Genomic DNA, 21,507 nt, shown 5'->3' with positions numbered 1-21,507 from the left:
ATCCTCATCCTTCTCACTCCTTCTCGCCTCCTCACACGTAACACACAAAAAGCGGGTGTTGGTTACACGAATATCTGCCTATTAATAGAGGGGGTCCCCCTTGAACATGTCTTTTGCATTAGAAGCCTCTCCTCCTGCGCCTTACAACCTGTGGCTGAAAAAACCCTTCATGATTCATTCACGATTCATTTTTCATCCGCCTTCATTATCGGTCACGTGATTAAGTGGGTCTTCCGTCGGCCCAGACCCGCCGATAGAGTGTGAACTGGTTTTTTTTTCGAGATTATATGGATGCTAAGGCTCATGATGATGATGATGATGATGATGACAATGATGATGACGAAGAGTCCTGGATAACTGTGGAAGATTCTGTTTGTGTTCTTGCAAGGATGCTGCAAGATTTGTTAGCAATATTTATTTATATCTTCCTGAGAATTAATCCATCTCTTTTGTTCGGCCTTTCTTCCTGCTAACTTACATTAATCGGATAAAATTTTACACAACGCAACGTTTTTGAATGCTCAAAATTATACCTGATAGAGAGTGACCCCCGTCTTACACCTCAACTTTTGTCATTAAGATAACGGAATTTGCAAGCAAATTCAACCTTCACTCCCCAAAATTTGACATTTATCCATAGCCGGACAAAAATCTGTTAGCTTGAAAATCAATCCTCCCTAGCACGAATCTTCATGAAAAAATGTAAAAAATAAAAACACTGAAAAGGAGGTAAGGAAAGAATAGGATTAAGTGTTGGTTAGCTTAATTGTAAATTAATAACATGGTAATAAGATTATATATATATATATATATATATATATATATATATATATATATATATATATATATATATATATATATATATGTATATATATACATATATATATTTATATCTATAATATATATATATATATATCTATATATATATATAATCTATATATATATATATATATATATATATATAGAATCTATATATATATATATATATATATATATATATATATATATATATAGATCGATAGATAGATTGATACATAGATATTTATGTCTTACATATACGTAAACTTCGTCCTTTTTTTATTAGTCATTTCCAGCCGCTTGTCTATTTAGATACTGACAAGGATTCAGGTATTTTTATATACCCTGAATTTATTGTAACGTAATAGAGTTTTTCTTGGTCACAGATATCCTCAATCTTTAGATAACTGGAAGATTTTGCAGAGACCCATTGTATAAACAACACAGAATAGTCATACGTGGTTATGACTGTGAGTGGATCCGTTTCGATTTTTGTAAACACACACATATGTATATGTATATATATATATATATATATATATATATATTTATTTATATTATATATATATATTATTTATATATATATATATATATATATATATATATATATATATATATATATATATATATTTATATATAGATCCCACTACTCGTCAGGTCACGATTACAAAGATCTATGCTTTTACTATGTTTAATTACAACGATGACTGGATGACTTTAAATATCTGAATTGCATTGCCACGATCGGGAAATATTTTCTTACTAAGATAGTTTGGGTAGAGATGGCCATTTTGGCTTGGTGGGATAAGGTAAAAAAAAATGTATAAAAAGTTATAATAATGCCCTTGGAATATGATGTAACGAAGACTTCTTTTCCTGGGCTGTGTGTGTGTGAGTGTCTGTGCGCTTGTGTGTGTGTGTGTGTGTGTGTGTGTGTGTATGCGTATGCGTATTCGTGTGCGCGCGCGCGTGTGCGTGTAGTCTGTTAGATGAGGAAAGGGGGAAACAATAAAATAGCTCCTCCTTTGTAATGAGTAAAAAGCCTCCGCTTTCCTACTTCTGGCATTAGGGTGACACTCGCCGCGTCCGAACTGGATCAAAAGAAATGGCTGACTTCCTCTTAAATTTGTTTAACGCCAGAAAATGGAGGCAGCGTCCCGCATTTAGTAATGTAATTCCAGTGTTTCTTTCCCCCACCAGCTAAGTGTGCAAAGATGATAATAAGAAAGTGTGAGTAGGGCCATTCTTTGCTTTATCAAGAAAAGAAAAAGGGAAAATAATAAAAAAAAAGAGCAGGAGAGGGAGTGAGGGCAGAAAAGGTAAGGATCCTTTCATTAGAAATGGTTTGGTAACTATGAAACCTTATGATATCAATCCATCCAGATCCTGAATGGGAATGAACTGATGTAAGACTGAACTCCTAAGTGTAACTTACATATTTGGCATCGTTTAGCCATGTTCTCTTATTTCGAAATTATTATTCAATCATCTCATTGCTTTCTACTAAGCTTTCATTGTTTATAACGATGGAAACCCACATAATGTCAGTATTCTTTATTGCACCGTAAGGTGGCGTCAGCAAAACGAGATTCATCAATGATCAAAATGTCATGGTGGATTTACCGTTTCCTTTTGGAGTTACTTTCCATTTGCTAAGACTGAGAATAAGAGAAATTTCTGCTTTTGCAAAGGTAGCTAGGACTAGATAGGAATCAAAGATAAACGTTGACACTCAGTTTCCTATTAAAAAAATTGGTTCCTTTAGAAATGGGAGAACGTTTTCTTTCAGAAAAAAGGAATTATTATTATTATTATTATTATTATTATTATTATTATTATTATTATTATTATTATTATTATTATTAAAGCAGCGCCCATGTTAGCAATGCATGACATCAACTTAGCCAATGAGCATGTTCAGAATATAATGTCCAGATAAAAAACCATAATTAAGGGGAAAATATAGTATTTGTGGTAGTGACTTCTCACAAACTAATGGAATAAATAAATACATGAGATGTTAAAATAAATAAAAAATCCGAGAAAATGGCACCTCTAGTAACAGTGTCAGATGTCGTTCCCTTACTAATAGTGACATCCAGAGTTCAGCATTTCAGGACCAATTTATATATAGTTCATTTGATGTCCATGCATCCTTATGTTGCCATTTTCTACTATAGACTAAAGGCGAAGTAATTATTCTACATTATTTTCCATTTCCACATCCCAGAGCACCTGGACGGAAATCAAGGTGGGAATTGAAAATAGGATGGATTTATTATTGGTCATATCTTAATAATCAAAAGAACAACCAAGTATAGAGGCCAGGTAAATACTCTGTAGTTTACGTCTTATACGTCTCAAAATGTTATTTCTCAAAGCAACTAGATAAACACTCAAGTCGATGGAAACCTGTGAGTAAACGGTTCTTATTGTTTATTATCTGTTTCCACTACCTTGCAATTTATACTAATGAGGCGCTACTTGGGCATATATTAACGAAGCAGTCTTTGATAATTTGCCATAATAATTGATCCAGTTAACGTCGTTCAGTTTAGATATAGTACATTCCTGTATAACGAAGGGTAAAAAGCACGCATGTGTAACATGGTTAGGTTTTAGTTTTCAAATTATAAATTTGTTACTGGCTTAAACTCTTCAGTCTAAAGTGTTCTTATGCCCGGCTAGCAACGGTGTCCCCAGCCATTTCTAAATTTATTATTCAGATTTATAACTGAAAATCCATTACACAATCGTTTACAAAGATCTTTTAATTTTTGAAATCCTAAGGAGGAAGTTTTCTATGGAAAGAATGATCAGTGCTAATGGTTTTAATGAAGACATCAAACAAAAGGTGACTGGTTAGTTTTAAATATTCATTAGATTATAAAAAAAATATTCTTGCGTAACAATCTAGTGTTAACGATTTAAGATAAAACTGCTCTTAAACTGTTAGATGCAGCAATTTATCTGGACAGGCGTTTGGCTCTAATTACGGAAAAGGAAAACTGAAATCTAACGTGCACCGCAGTCTGACAGAACTGGTGCTCTGAGAATCAAGGAAAGATAGAATGTACAAGTATCTCTCACCTTGAGACTGAAGAAAATAGGCACTGCTGAACCTTTCCAGCTCTTCTTGCAAAGAATCTCTTACTATTCAGTGGTTGTTAACACAACGAGACATACCTAAGGATTTGTACAGAATTCCAATTTCGATCTGATGGAGAAAACATGCAAGTTTTGGTTAAACTGACACCATATGAAAAGTTCCAAAACGAACTGAGACTGTGATCTTATTTATCTCCTGGTTAGATTCAGGGATGGGGTAAAATATCTTCTCACCTCCTTTGTTGTAGGCGAGCTGATACATTAATATGAACGTCAAAAGGAAAACTTCAGTAGGGGCAGCATGGCTACAGAAAGATGGGAGCTACCCATACTCTTGGAAATTCCTTTTGATATCACGATAAGGAAAGGTGATTTATAAGCTGTTAATTATCCCACTGTACCTTTAAGCGTATGATGGGAAGATGAGCAAAATACTGAAAAACCAACACAAATTCCAATCCCTGGGTTGTGACTTAACTGAGGCGCTGAAAAAGGATGTTAAACGGCTTGTAGATAAACCCACTAAGAAAAAGTGGAAAACTATAGGCTTGACCGCGGTCTGCTATGGGACGGTTAAAACCCGCCATTCAGTAAGCTAACTTACCCTCTTACAAAGTAAATAAGATTTGATTTAAATCTTAGTTCCATGTGATCCTGCGCACCATTCACTGAAATTTAAACCATAGTTCCCCAAGGTGTTGCTGCATTAATGAAGTAAAAGAGTATTTACTAAATCTAGCGGCTGAGGGTATCGTTAAGATTTGTGACAAAGTATCGAGATCTGATACCACAGACCTTCCTTCAAGTGAGATGCTCACTACCTAAACTACCGAGGTTTGGTCTTATTTAGAACTCTATCAACATGGCATTCTTGATTTTAGCTATGAAAAAAGTTACTCAGTGACAGATAAGAACTAGGCACTGTTTTACACAAAATATACCATCTCACAGAGGAATTACAAAGACCTATAATACATACATTGATCTTATAACTGCTACCTACAACGTTGCCTTCAGTATAATTGTAACAGAAGAGATACCTTGTAATGGTATAAATATACCTAACATAAAAATAACCTTTATTTCCACCTTTTCGCCAAATAAAGCTCTTTTAAGTGTTTGGCAATATCCGGTTGTTGTAGAATTGCTTTAACTTGGAATTATCAGAGCTGAATTTATCTAACACTTTCCAAAATTTGAATCTTGAAGAGAAGGAAACAAAATAATCCCTAAGCATGACAGTAAGATTAAAAACAATGGCCCTCTCTCACTGAGCACAGTTATGGACTTCAGTTTACAAGACCTTTCAAGTGTTTAGAACGTTGTATATCCCTTCTTCTTAGTGAAATTCGACTGAGGAGCTGCACTTCAGTTTGAGGCTACCCGGGTCATCTCGGGGCCACGTTTATTTGCCTAACGACGGCTCGTGACCGTTAAACCGACGATCACAAAATTGAGCTGTGCTAGTGTCATGGCCATTCCAGTACACTCAAGCGAGCAATAATTGAATAATTGATTGATTTATTTATTCAGTCTTTTGTTTATTTGCTTACAAATTTATTCATGCACACTCTCACACACACACAAATATATATGTAAATATAAATAAACACATATATGCATGTATATGTATATAATTAATATATATATATATATATATATATATATATATATATATATATATATATATATATATATATATATATATATATACAAATTTATTCACACACGCAAATGTATATATGCTTCTTTTCATATTTCTTTAATTATTTGATTTCTTGTTTATTCCTATAGTATATTCGTTATCTTATTGTTTACATAATACTATAACGAACTCATATGATTGTTATTTATTTGTGGATATTTAGTCAACATTCTTCTTTGTTCCTTTTAAGTTCTTTACCTGTGGACATTCCATTCCGAGGAATCTTGCTATGCATGTTCACGCCAGGTTATTGAGAATATAATTATGTATGCTTATGCTAATGAATAGCTTCAAAATGATAGCATTTTATTAGCGTTATGAATGAATAAGGAGTAACTCATATTTCCATCGTTTGGATAGCTAAATGTATATATCTGTTTTATTTCTTTCAGATAATTATTGTCTTTGGAAAGGCAAAAGCTTCCCCTTCATGCAGTTTTATCCAAAAGCACAGTTTATTTTTTTTATACAGTTAACAGTAAGAGACGTAATTTGTATCGAACAAGTGACAGTTAACCAGACTTATAAGAAATTGTAAGCATGATAGCTTTCCGTAAGTTAGCAACAAATATTTTCCACAAACACCAGGAAGTATTATATTGTTTGATTAAATACGCGTAGGCTGAAATGTTCTCTCCGTAATAATAATAATAATAATAATAATAATAATAATAATAATAATAATAATAATAATAATAATAATAATAACAATGATAATAATAATAATTTAACTCCTTCACACCGGGGAACTGCCTAATGGGTACGTGGTGTTCTGTAAGGATGTCGAACATTTGCTTATGAATATAAAAATGACTAAAAAAATTCATATATGACTAAGGACACATACTAATTAACCTGTTACAAACAATGATTTATTCTTTTACAAAGACCCGTGGTGTTTTGTAAGGATATCGAACATTTGTTTATGAATATAAAAATGACTAAAAAAATTCATATATGACTAAGGACACATACTAATTAACCTGTTACAAACAATGATTTATTCTTTTACAAAGATCCGGCTTGTGCATTGTTTTCCGCCCAAGAATCAGTTCATTCATTCTCTTATTTCTTTATTCTTCTTTGTTTATATTTCATTCTTCATAAAGTAAACCAATTACCAAGATAGAGAGAAGTTCCTCGCTCTAAATATAAGTACTTCCGCACTGCCTCCAATTTTCTGTCAGAAGCGTGTCTCTTGCTAATACAATTCTTCTTCTCTCTTTTCTGTCGTGGCATAATCGAGCCTTCTCCTTCTCTTCATATTTTTTCTTCTTCTCTTGAACGAGTCTCTTCCTCTGCTTGTTCTTTTCCTTCTCGTCCACATCTTCGCCTTCTTCTCCTCGGCCTCTTCTATCCTTGTCCTGCCAAGTAGCAAATGCATCCTTTTTCCTCGTCTTCGTACACAGCCTATTATTCTCCCCACCGAATATAAACAAGGCCGAGTATTATTTTTACTGGTTCACTCTGGCCGTAAAATGTCTTCATAGCCCGAGGACTTATGAAAGCCAGATATTCATACATTCTGCTTTGCTCGAAATGAAAATGAAGAAAGAAATATTTTTATGTTGAAAGAAAACGGTATCTTTTGTCTTAGTCGCCCCTGGAAAAAAAGAAAGAAAAAAAGGAGTGCATTAGAGGTTCCAGCGCTCTTCTTATGGATTCCTTCAGAAAAGAGCGAGAGAGAGAGAGAGAGAGAGAGAGAGAGAGAGAGAGAGAGAGAGAGAGAGAGGTTAGTCCTCATTTTTTTTTACACTCCTCACTCACCCTCCTCTTTCTTTGCCTCCTGATTTTTTTCTTCTTCTTCTATTCACATCCTAGAGACTATAAGTTGTTTGATGGGCTCCTGAATCTCTTTTATCTTAGGGAGACGACGCTGGGGAAATGGCTGCTTGCGTGAAGGCTGCTGAAACAAGAGGCCATTTTACGCTAGAATACAGACTCCTTTTTTCACTCCCCCTCTTTTTGGTATCGTTTTCATCATATTTTCCTTTCTCTTCTTTACCTTCTTTTCTACATCATAACGACGTGCCAGTTTCCTAGCAGCAATCTTCCTTGTCTCAGCCCCTTTCCCCTTTCTCTCCGGCTGCTTCTTCTTCCTCTCCTTCAGCTGTAGAGCCGCAATCGCCGTGTTCTCCTTCGTCTGTAGTCGGTGCTTGGGATTCCGGGTACCACATGTCTAGTAGGCTCTTCGAACGAATCTCTTTTTCATTCTCTCTGCTTCTTTTTTTTTTTTTTATCCGCGGCGTTTGATGCATTGTGGACTATTTCTCGTAATGAAGAAAAAAATGACGGATACAAAGGAAGTCTCGGCATATTGTCCTTGTTGATAAAAGCTGTAACTCAGAGGTCTTGCGTAGTCTTAGGATTCATTAGAGCTTTTGGACTCCTTGAAGGAAAAAGGGCGAGGGGGACTTTTGGGTAGAGTTTGATGATCACCTCCCCCTACCCATGTCCCCACCCCCCTTCCCCCATCAAAGGCTTTTGAAAGGAATGTAAGAGATGGAGTTATCTCTCTTTCAATCTCTCTCACTCTCACTCACTCGCTGGCTCGACGAGGCCGAAAGATCTAGTAAGTTAAGATGTGCTTTGATGTTACAAGAGAAATTAATGTTGGTGAAGTGCCAAGCATCTGGATATAACAGCTCGTACATTTCCTAAACTCTCTTCACAAGGACGACTATTTCGTGATGACATGGATGCTACATTTGTTTCTGAATAGAGAGAGAGAGAGAGAGAGAGAGAGAGAGAGAGAGAGAGAGAGAGAGAGAGAGAGAGAGAGAGGTTATTTTTATTCTAGTTTGTTACTTATGGTAATTTTTAGCATCTTACTATTTAAAATATTTGTTTTCGTATTCCGAGACAGAGTGGGTTGGGGTTGCGGGGGGAGGGGGGAGCTGGCGAAGGGGGCGGATTGAAGAATACTGTTTGATAGAATTTTGTTTTTAGTTTTGGTATATATCAGCTTATCCCATTTAGGGAAATTTATCGTATTCAGTGAGAGAAAAAAATATTTATAGAAAGATCGTAAACCAAGACCTTAGTATGCTTCTGTTTTCTCCATCATTTATTGCTATTATTAATCTTTCCTCATCAGCAATGCATTCTTTTACTTTCTTTGCGCTTGCTGCCATCATTACTAATGCAGTTCTTTTTCTGTCATATAAACTGTAAATACTATTAAATAACCGGCTAAATCCACCGCAACCACTATGAATGCGCCTCACACCATTATTATTATTATTATTATTATCATTATTATTATTATTATTATTATCATTATTATCATTATTATTATTATTATTATTATTATTATTATTGTTGTCATTTTTCGCCTTCGTATCAAAAACGAAACAATATTTACCTGCAAATTTAAAGGTCCTTAGCTGATTCATATAATCTTCCCTGCTTAGAAAAAAAGGGTCTTTTGCTTCATTTTCACTCCTTCCAGGCTCTAACAACAAGTTACTTTATTTGATAACGTCCATATGACAACGAAATTAGAACGAGATTTTCCTTGCCGGACAGAGTTAATGAGGTCATTCTAATTCATTCCCGCATTACCTTATAGCCCCTTCTAGCCTCTTGTGCCCTTAATCTTTTATACCCCTTTACTCTGCCCCAATGCCAAACCCATCTTACAATAAGTTACTGTCTTTCATACCACATATAAAAAAACGCAATCAGGAGCGAACTTTTTTTTTTTATTTGGCGAGCGCGAGTTAACGAGGTCAACCTAACCCATCCTCCCCCACTTAAACCTCCGTCCCCTAAGCCTCCCCAAACCCCCAACCCCCTAAAGGAATTATATGACTGACGCAGGGGTTAACGACGTTGAAAATCGAGTGCGTTCAACGAAGTCCGTCCATAGCGAAGTCAGCAGGGCGGACAAACGTAGCAACCACAAATGCGGTTCACCCATTATGAGCTGACCATAATTGCCCATTACCACACAATAGACAATTAGGTCGCATTTCCGCCACTTCCGACCTTGCGGAATTGAGAGAGAGAGAGAGAGAGAGAGAGAGAGAGAGAGAGAGAGAGAGCTTATTACAGAAACAGAAGGAAAGAGGAGCGTTAAGAAAAGAGAGATGTCAGGAATAAAGAAGAGAAAAAGAGAGGGAAGGAGAGTGTTGTCAAAATAAAATGTGGTTGTGAGAGAGAGAGAGAGAGAGAGAGAGAGAGAGAGAGAAGATTACTAAATGAAGAGATTTTACTGAGAGAGAAGTAAGAAAGACAGGGTGAAGAAAGTAAATATGGGAAAGTAAAGCTAGTAAAAGTAAATGACAGAGAAAATGTGAGTAGTGAGTTGGTTAAATAATGAGATTTTCGAGAGAGAGAGAGAGAGAGAGAGAGAGAGAGAGTTTGCAAAGCCGGGGATACCTAAAGGAAAGAGACAGAAAGAGACTGATAGAAATGTTGCCCCCTCAACTCATTTACGGTGACAGCATCCAGTAATCTCGTAGCCTTTATGACAATACGTTAAGCTTGGGGAATAAAATTCTTGACAGGAATTATTATTTTTAGCCGATGGGATTCTACGCATCCCAAGGAAGCCACGCTGTCATGGAGGCCGTCTTAATTGTGTAGCTTATTTTCCTCCATTGTTATTTTAAATACCGTCTAATACTGTATTTTTATTTTTTAACCATACGGTACGTCTTTTTCCCCTTAGAGGCGTTAGCTTCCGGTTCTCAGAAAATCTTTTGGGATAGGGATGCTAACTCTATGCCTTTATCAACTCTGGTTGTAACCTAACACAGTTTAATAAATATCAGGTATATTATTCACTCCTTAGGTCACCAGAGATATAACTGTATTTACTGGAACATGCCCAGTGTCTCTAAAATCGTCACTGGACCATTATTATTATTATTATTATTATTATTATTATTATTATTATTATTATTATTATTATTATTATTATTATTTAGAGTTACATATTACTGAGAAATGCAGAGATAACTAGAAATGCAGTCCATTCCTTGTATATCATTATCGTTATTCATATTCGTCGTATTATTTAAGGAGACTCGAGACGACACTCTCTCTCTGAGGAGATAATAGCATAGCGCAATCACGATCAAGACTTAATAATGGTTGACCTCTGACCCGGAGTGAGTGAGGGTCGTGAGGGGAAAAGGGCCGTCCAGGAAATGAGGGTTTGGTTAAGGAAGGGTGTGATGGAGACGCCTGGAAGAAGGAAAATCTCAGAAGGGGAAATGGCGAGGGGAAGAAAAGGGGTAAGAGGCAATAAATGTCTATGCTGATGACGCAGAGACTGAGAGAAATGAATCAGTCACTTTGGAACTATTCATGATTCCGCTGAGATTCGTAATTCAGATTCAAAGGTTCACGAGCCAGACGCAAATTTGCACATATCAAACAAATTATGAATCATTTAGACGTAGATATATAGGTTAAATACAAGGATTCATAAGCCAGTAACAAAGTTTCAGAGGCTAAGTCGAGCGCATATGTTATCATATCAGAATCACCTTTCTTAAGGCAGTTATTTAGGAGTATGATCCTCAGCTATTTAGTTCAAATGCCAGAAAGAATCCTAAATCACGTACACATTATCATTACTATTAGTATTATTATTATTACTACTAGCCAAGCTGTAAACACCAGTTATAAAAGCAGGCTGCTACAAGCCGAAGAGCCTCAATAGGAAAAGCAGCCCAGTACGGAAAAAGAAGTACAGAAGTAAAGACTAAACTGTACAAAGAAATAAATAATAATAATAATAATAATAATAATAATAATAATAATAATAATAATAATAATAATAATAATAATAATAATAATAATAGTGTGAGATAGAACTCGTATGAGCCTCTTCTATATATTAAAAAAGCATTTAGCCAAGTTTGATCTGAATTTTCAGTTAATCAGCTACATAACTGGTAAGGACATTCTGTAATTTGGTTACAACTGGCGTAAAAGCTTTCTAGCAAACATATTTATTACGTTCCTTCTTCAGCAGCAACATTTTACATTCTTTCGAGATCCGTAAGTCAGTTGCAAATTATCAAAACTTTTGTAATAAAAAACTATAAGTTACACGCAAAATTCATAAGTAAAAAAAAAAAAAAAAAACTATAAATGGGAAAAGACCAGCGCGATTCAGGGTATCACACTAACTTTATTTGAATTCTATTCAGAACCAAAAATTCAGCAAGCAAAGAGCAATCGAAAAAGAATATATGTGAAAAAATCCGAACACAAAAATCTCCCAATCCGACTGGTAGCCGCTATAAACTGTAGGACGATTTGAATCACTAGCAATAACAAAGGAAAAGGAAAGATATATGATGAAATAAGAAATGGAAAAAAAAAAAAGATCCACGAAAATGAAATTCACTGACTCTTTGTAATACCGTACGTTTTTCTTACAATAACCGAGCTTGATTTGTTATCCAAGTTTATTTCGGTACCTTTACAAATAAAAAAAAAAGGTAATTGAGCACAATTTATCCACCTGTTACTAACACTAGTGACCTGTGTAATCATTTTCCTCTTTGCTTTTGCGGGTCTGCAACGGGTCAATTTCCCTGCTGAGATGTTTAGCCTACTGTAGGCAATAAACATGAACATGATTACTTGCTTAGTAAATTCATTTATTTATTCGTGCATTTATCATCCATAAACTGTGCTCAAATAATGCGGACGGGTATGAATTAGGAATCTTAATATTTCACGTAAAAGTTAATTGATTGCTTAGGATCTTGGAAAACTGATGTCTGCTTGACTTGGTGGCGATTGTAATGGCACTTGGTGACCCAAGATCTTAATCAGACACATTCGGCAGGCAAATACATTTGTCTTATCGTAACAGGACCTTATTAATTGGCTTATATACGGCGCTTCTTTTCTTATCTAAGACAGGTACAAAAGGTATGATATATATATATATATATATATATATATATATATATATATATATATGTATATATATATATGTATATATATATATGTATGTATATATATATATATATATATATATATACTGCATATATACACATATACATACATACCCACGCCCACATGTAACATCTTATAAAACTGAATAGATAAAGATGACAAATGAAGAGACTGTGAGAATATATTCTGAAGTGAACAGATAAGCAAATGACCGAGGCCAGGAAAAATATAAATTTTTTTTGAAGTACGTATTTGCTCAAACGCACGAAAATCAGCTTTTTAAGCGGGCAAATTTATTTCTGTGAAACGCTCCAATGCGTTCATTTCCATCACAGAAACACACACACACACACTATATATATATATATATATATATATATATATATATATATATATATATATATATATATATACATATATATATATATATATATATATATATATATATATATATATATATATATATATATATATATATATATATATATAATAATATGTATGTGCGTGCTTCCCAGACATCAGCAAGATTAATGATACAACATAATTTCCTTTTAGGGATCATTTAGCAGCGATCAAGTCCAGCCACCGTCAGTTAGCACATACGAGAAAACCATCACGACGAGGAAAACGCCTTCCCTCGGTCGCTAACTGCTTCTATACTTCGTTATAAAAGGTCCAAAGGTCCAAGAATTGCTATACATGCACAGTCTTGGTCTTCTGACACTCTGGAGAAAACAGCTGTTTCGGGAAATGGGTACAGTTGACACCGTCAGCATTTGACAGCCTGGTAATGGAAGGCAGGTAATCTGAGCTGAATATCCTTAGAGTATTTGGCATTTAGACCTCTTTGAAAGAAGAAAAAAAAGAAGAAGAAGAAGGGAAACAACAAACGAACAAAGCCTCCGGCACAGGAGCCGCCGCATCTGAAGTAAATCAGTCGTCCTAACAGCTAATCATATAATGTAGTTATCCAGTAACAATAAAGATGGCCATTAAGTTCCCTATCGAGGAGGACGAACGACCACCATTGGCCTCTTCCCCTCGCGCAGACGTTTGTGGTCGGCGGAAGGGGCACTGGACCGGATCACTAGGTCTTTGTTGACCCTTTATCGCCACATAATTGCTTTATTGGCACACGGATACGACGGCACTCTTTTGGGGAACGTGCACACACCCACATTTACGCTCATATGTCTCAGATATTCCAGTTATGGATGATGAATAACATACGTGTACGCATTAGTACAAATGTACAAAATATGTACACATATTTATATATCTGTTAATAGATATGTAATTTAACAAATATATTAGTTGAATAAGGCTCATATATACATGTGCGCTACACATACACACAACCCGCACAAATCGACATACAAACATACCCACACACACACACGTATATGTATGCCAGTTAACTTTCACACAAACAAATACCGCAACGACGTTCAAGATGGACCCTTTTCCCCTTTTTTCGCATGAAAAACCTAAACATTTTGGAATTCAGAACCTGGTTGTTAAAAAACTAAACAAAAGCAAAACGTATAAAGGTGTAATTTTTTCATGTGAAATAGGATATCTAGGGTGAAGATTACCTTATCGAGGCCTTCCCGTTTTGTAGTATATTTTGAAGGAGCAATAAATATTCTCGTCTAGTTTTTCTCTCTCTCTCTCTCTCTCTCTCTCTCTCTCTCTCTCTCTCTCTCTCTCTCTCTCTCTCTCCCCAACCTAGCTACTACCCAAAACAGTCGACTAACAACAAGGTACATGATTCACTAACGAGTTTAAAAGAAATACTTGATTTCGCGGGGCAAGCCTATTCGTCCCTCCTTGCCCGGTTTAAGAATTGGACACTGGACCTTCAGTTTGTGAAAAGGGTGCGCTCACCACTGCGCCACTAGGCCAGTGAGAGAGAGAGAGAGAGAGAGAGAGAGAGAGAGAGAGAGAGAGAGAGAGAGAGAGAGAGAGATTTACGACCTTTAAATGAATGCATGGCTGCATACAAGTAAGCGCACACAAGTGCATTTGTGCATACACAAGAGAAAAAGAAAAGGTTCGCTATCATATATACAAAACCTGACAATCCCCCTGACATCACATCCAGAGACACCAGCCAGTCAGTCCATCTTGTCGCGAGAGGAAGAGCGAGAAAATAAAAGAGGGAAAAATGGACAAGATTCTTGGTATTGTTCTCGAAGAAAAAACGAGAAATATTAGAGAGTGCAGGTATAAAGAACGAGCGAAAGTTTATGGAAGGAGCGGTTTTATGGCTTGCATCTGGTATCGAAAGGGAGACGAAGCAAATTCAGAAAGCGCCGTAATCTATTGGAAATCGCTTACGTTTGGAATGGGAATCGCTTGGGATGGGAATAGCTAAGGAGGACGATCAGCCATCTTCCGGAAGAAGAAGAAAAAGAAGACGAAGAGTGGGGAAGAGGAGTATGATGACAAGGGATCGGGAGGAACGTAAACTAACATGAATGCAAGAAAAAAAGAGGAAAATAATGCTAAACGAAACTCAGGAGAAAAGAAGAGATTAGAAAATCTGGAGATGTCTCGTTGCCCGTTTTTTATATTTTTTATGAAATGATTTTAACCCTTCCTTAATCAGAACACTGACACTAAATGATAACAATGAAATATTCCAGAATTTGAAAAGTAATTTCGTTTATTTATTTTTTTATTTATACCAAACCCGGCGATACTGTTACAGTTAGACTTAATCTTATATAAAGTAATGTGAACGAGGGAAAGATAAAAGTTTAAACTTTAAGTCTGTTTAAATTTAAATAAGTCGTCTTTTTCATAATTATTAAATCGGAGCGCCATATGAGACCTACAACCTAATGCCCTCATCCATCCCAGAAACAGAATATAGAATAAGAGGAATAGGAAAATACGAAACTAGAGTATGACCTAAGGAATGAACAAAAGCAAGTTAGTTTAAAGAGTCCAGAGGTCCATACCAGTACTCTTACTCCCTTGCAAACCTTACCATAATTACCAACCAACCGCATCGAGCAAGGTCGACGGTGACTGATTTCCCCATAAATTTGAGAAGAGGGGGGCCTGTAGTGGGTTACAGAGTCACCTTTATGGAATACTCTATAGATAAATAATGGGAAAGTGGTCAAAGAATTTATTTACATCTTCGGCATCAGAAACGAAGATAAAACGACGTCTGTGAAGCTTGAAAAGCTTAAAGCTTACTTAATAATTGATATCATGGATTACTACTTTATCTGTAACCTCTATATATACTGTAATGGCCATAAAAAAGGATGTCAGATGAAAGTTCGGTGTATGTTCCTTTTTACTCGTATTTAAGGTTTTATTACGAATGATATCTTGATTTTTTTATTTTTAAGTTTACTGACTCGAAAATAAGCAACCCAGTTATAAAATTTATACGTAAAATAAAAACGAACAATATTTCACACAGATTTTTATCCGCCAAAAGCATCAGTAACTGTAGTTAATGCATTAACGCCTTCCCCAAGTTTTTTCTTGAAGGACTCTTGATATTTGTAGTAAATATAGGAACGCTCTAAAAAGACAAAAAAAAAAAAAAATGAACAAAGAAAGAAAGAGCAATAACGGTAGACGGAGTAATGTCAACTAGCTAAGTTTTTTCTGCCAAAGAATCTTTTCTCTCGTCCCCTTTGTTTACTTTGATCATAATAAGGGGCTGACTACCCTCTTATCCAGAGTGACTGCCAAAGTGCCAACAAAAATTATGACTTAATTCCCTGGAGAGAGAGAGAGAGAGAGAGAGAGAGAGAGAGAGAGAGGTCTCATAAAAATTTTTTATACGTATATATTACGAGTGGAGATAAAATAAAATGTGGCTTATGGTCTACCTGTATATGTATCCGCTGTTGGACTGATTGTGGAGAGAGAGAGAGAGAGAGAGAGAGAGAGAGAGAGAGAGAGTTTATACATATATATTCATTTGTATCTACTTCTGTATGGTGAGGCAAAGAAAGCACATATTCATATACGTCTTTTGAATATATGTGCATATAGTTTTGACTCAACCAGACACAAAGCTAAGACTGGAACGCTTACAATAGATATAATATTGTCCTACTTACGTTAGCCAGAACTGCGTTAAACAAGCAAATCGAGATATAATCATTGCTTATCATTCACACGAAATCTTGGAGCAATAGTCTGCAATTTATTGCAGCCTATATTTATTTACAAAATATTGTTTCAGTGTTTGACTTCGTGAGCCCCTCAGCTCAGTGGTCTATTAAAGTAATTTCAGAATAATCAGCTAATAATTATGGAATTTTGTTTAATTCTTGCAAGCATATAGGAAATCTTTCATTTAAACTGGTAACCAGTTCAAAATTAGTAGTTTTTCTTACTTAAGGAAGTTAAATTTACTGTAGAATCTTGAGAATTTGGAAGCTCTTTTGAATGTCGCATATTTTTCACACTAGGAAATTCTAATTAGGCTATTTTAGAAAAAAAGATTTAATATAATTTCCTCATACAGTCCGTAATAAAAAGGCATTAAGTCTCAAGCCTTCTACTATTTACGACGTTACAAATGATATATATATATATATGTATATATATATATATATATATATATATATATATATATATATATATATATATATATATCCTTTAATACAATTCGCTCTACTCGGAAACATATATTTTCATATATATATATATTTTTTAGTTGATAATTTTTCCTAATCACATGCCTTTCTCCCTTAACCAGTCGGCCACAAGAGTTCTGATGTGATAAAAGTCCTATATACAGATGATGTTCCAAGTCCACAAGTCATTTTACCATCCACAGTATAAATATTGTCTCCCCTTTCAGTTTTCGGCTAACAAAGCCTCAGATGATGTTCCATCCTAATAAATATTGCATTCCTCTGCCCTATTTTCACGTTTTCTGAGACTAGAAAAAGTTTAGATCCATCACCACGTGTCTTTTTAACACTTCCTCTATCAACCCCCTCTTCCCTTTACTCTACATACAAATGATCTTCCAAATCTCTATCCTTCAGTAATCTTTATTCCAAGTATTATACTATAAATATTCTTCCCTATAAAGCATATATTTCCTACAAACAATCCCCTTTCTGAACACATTTCCATGCTCCCTTATTCTATAACATGCTCTTGCATTTAAATCCCCAGCACAACTACCCTTTCTCTTTAGCCGACTATCCAATCAGACAGATTCAGATTCTCCAACATAGATTTGGCTTATAAACTATTGTAGTCGACTTAATATAATCATAAGCTTGGTAATACGAATCACAGTCAAGAGCTAGTGTTATATCAAGGGTTGGTTGCTCCTATCTGAGGGCAGAAAGGGGCCATGGGCATGAGGCTGGCAACCTCATCTCTTTTCCACTTTGGACAGAATCTCTCTAAGGAGAAATTACCATTATCTGAATTAAAGGTAGAGTTGAATATTGGCCTTGCATACCATTAAGCAAAAGCTAACTTACGCAAATAATTTCGTTAACGTTTCTTTCAATGTGAATAGCATTGCTATGTATGTATTCAGATTTTTAGGTAACGCAAAAAAAAGGAACATCTCATAATTGCATTGTCTTTCATCTGTAGCCATTGTATTTTAATGAATAGTATTCGGAATAGTTAATGTCCCTGTAGCCTTTGCGTCTACTGCGATAATAATAATAATAATAATAATAATAATAATAATAATAATAATAATAAGAAGAAGAAGAAGAAGAAGAAGAAGAAGAAGAAGAAGAAGAAGAAGAGGAAGAAGCAATAAATGGAACAACTGGGAAAAGTAATACAAATGACATAACTTCTTTCTTGGTTCAGACTTGTCCTCCGGCGCCAACTGCTAACTCTTATGCTTATTGTGTCCGTTTTGCCGTTCCTCTGATTTCAGGAAAGAAAGTCTAGATTTCAACAGCTGATTAAAAATTTATGTGAGCATAAACGACACACACACACATACTGCGTGTGTGCGTGCATGTGTATATACATATACATATGTGTGGATGCATATTAATCATTGTACATTCTTGGCATATTTTACGCCTGGTTGCATACGCCTATACATTTAAATATGTTCATTGTATAATAAGGAAAGATATGTATATACATACAGTATATATATGTGTGTGCATATATGTATATGTATGTTATATATAATATATATATATATATATATATTTATATATATATATATATATATATATATATATATATATATATATATATATACAGATAGATAGGTGGATATACACATATGTAGAATCTTTCCCTCTTTATGCAATGGATGAGAGAGAGAGACAGAGAGAAGAGAAAGAGAGAGAGAGAGAGAGAGAGAGAGACGATCCCCCAGAGCATCTTCCTAAGTAGGCAAAAACACAGCACGCAACTAATCAACTCGGTCACCAAACCCATGCTGGAGGCTCTGACTGTTGCTTGCAAGACCTCTTGAGTTATTTACTTATTTTTCATGACCATGTCACAATTTCTCTCGCTTATTACTTATCTCTCGCGTCTACTTTCCATCTCTCTTGTCCCTGCAGGTTTCTGTGGGCGTTTTGCTCTCTCTCTCTCTCTCTCTCTCTCTCTCTCTCTCTCTCTCTCTCTCTCTCTCTCTCTCTCTCTATTTCGGAAACGTTATCCATTGAATAGAAATATTGTGATTATCTATCCCTTATCATTCCTCCAAACCACAATGTTATTTACCTTCGAAGCATATGCTGCTCTTCACATATTTTCATGGCTTATTTATTGTTCTTGTGTTTTATTTTGCTTCTGGTGTGTGTTTGAGTTCTTTTAATTTACACTACATAACATTCACTATTTTTGTCGTAGTAGTTTTTCGTTTGTTTTCGAATCGCTCTATGTTTTACATAATCAAATTTATTTTGATCTCTTTAAACAGTCTTCTTTCTTTCGTGTAGCGGGAAAATCCCAGTGAAAACATTTTCCTTTTCACATCATCCTCTCTTGGAACACAACAAGACTCAAGCGAAGTGTTCAGTCAATTATGCCCGTGTTATTCTTCCTGTTATGTACTGAACAGCAGAAAAATAGCAGGAAACATCAACGTCATTTCTTTTCTGTTTTCCCTCGAGCGAACGGATAACAGCTGCTGAAAAAAATGCGTGTTGAACAACGATACACAGTGGTGTGAAATCAAGTCTGAAATGAGGATTGATGGTGGAATGATGTACAGAAATTTAACATCAGTGACCAACTGCATGCAATAAAGTTTAGAATGAAGAGTGTGATAGATAACATAATATTAATTAAGCTTGAATGCATAACTGTGTGAAATCAAGTCTGGAATGAAGATTGACAGTGGGTAGAAGAGTTTCAACTTCAGTGCCCAACTGCATGAAATCAAGTCTGGAATGAATTCTGACAAGGACCGTATAATGTCAGTCAAACGTAAATGTACAACTGTTTGAAAGTAAGTCAGGAATGAGGACGGATGTTGAATTGAAGAATAGAAGGTCACCATCAATACCCAGTTGCAAGAAATCCAGTCTGGAATGCAGATTGATAAAGGACCAAAAACCATTGGTCAAATGTAAGTTTACACCCGTGTGAAATCAACCCTGGAATGAGGGTTGACGTTAGACTGAAGAAGAGCAGTTCAACTGTATGAAATCAAGTCTGAAGTAAGGATTGACAGTAGACTGGGAAACAGAAGTGGAAACTAAAATCAGCAGTATCTCTGCAAACAACCTTCTGTTTATCCTTTTTTCATTCCATCCCTTCATTCAGGGTTTCATTTACTGCTTTTCGTAATTTATTGATAATAAAAATCACTTGAGAAACACTGTAGTCAGAATCTCTCTGCGCCAATGCCATTCTTGATCCAGAACAATGAAGCTAGACATGTTTTTGTATTGAGACGCTAGTACTGATCAGATCAATCAACTTATACTTTCTCCCTGTGAATGACTTGTGCTTGTCTGGTAAAAAAAAGTTTTGGCCTGTCGTTCCTACGGTCTGAGTTCGATACCCAAGTGGCTCAGTAGTGAATCCCACTGAATCTGTTACAGTTCACTGGGTTGAATTTTAATTCTTTATAAAAGTTGTCATAAATGCTGGGTTGTTCACTTTTTTGCATCAGGAATCTTCTTCGCACCTTTTTTTCACAAAGCTGGGCAAAACCAGTTCCCATGGATGATGTTGGTCCCTTTCGCGACAGATGTCTCATTTCTTTCTTTTTTCTTTCTCCTTTCTTTCTTCCTCGTTTTTTCACTGCTGCTATAAGGAAATGACAATATTAAACTAAAATCTGATTCTTTAGAGCAACTTAACGGTATGAAAGGCAAATTGAACTGTTCTCCAGCAAATCATTTTGTTGCATGATAATGATGCGAGAAATTATATTCTCAGAACACTTCACTGTGAAACTAATGTCGTACTTATAAAATTGATAAAATAAGTTTTCTTATGGACAAAACACTTCTCTAGTGAATCTGGCATGGAAAGTGGGGATATGGGGCAAAATCACTTCAGTTATACAACTAATTATGTGAGTTTTAATATGACTAAACATCTTGACTAAACACCTCCACTTATATAACTACTGGTTTTGGACGTTGTTGTAAAAATAATCTTCACATTTACAAAATTGCCGAAGTTTTAATGCAACCAAAACGCCCACCTCTTATAAAGCTGAGATGATAAATGAATACAAAAACATCATTATACTAAACTGCGTCAAGAAAGCAACTGGCAAAGACGACGTCGAGAATGAAAAAGAAACTGGACGTCAAAGAACAAAACCTACAGTTTGCGTACAAATGGCCTTTAACCCCAAGGCCGAGGGATAGAAATATTAGACCGAGAGACCAGAAAGAACCCCTTGTCTATCCTCCTCGAAACACGAGCAACACAGACCAAGAAAAATACGAAACACGTCTCTCGTTCCACGTCAACAAGAGAAATATTCCGCTGGTAAATGAAAATGCGTCCCGGAGTTG

At 35.4% G+C, this 21,507-nt stretch overlaps 1 long non-coding RNA gene across 1 annotated transcript in view; it reads left to right on the top strand.

Annotated features, from left to right (window-relative positions):
• Positions 1–21,507, top strand: part of LOC136825454 (uncharacterized) — a 604,931-nt gene that overhangs the window by 320,907 nt on the left and 262,517 nt on the right. The window lies entirely within an intron of this gene.

This window comes from Macrobrachium rosenbergii, chromosome 37 (assembly GCF_040412425.1).
Source record: "Macrobrachium rosenbergii isolate ZJJX-2024 chromosome 37, ASM4041242v1, whole genome shotgun sequence".
Classification (NCBI taxonomy): Eukaryota; Metazoa; Arthropoda; class Malacostraca; order Decapoda; family Palaemonidae; genus Macrobrachium; species Macrobrachium rosenbergii.
This window is presented reverse-complemented; position numbering and strand designations above follow the sequence as displayed.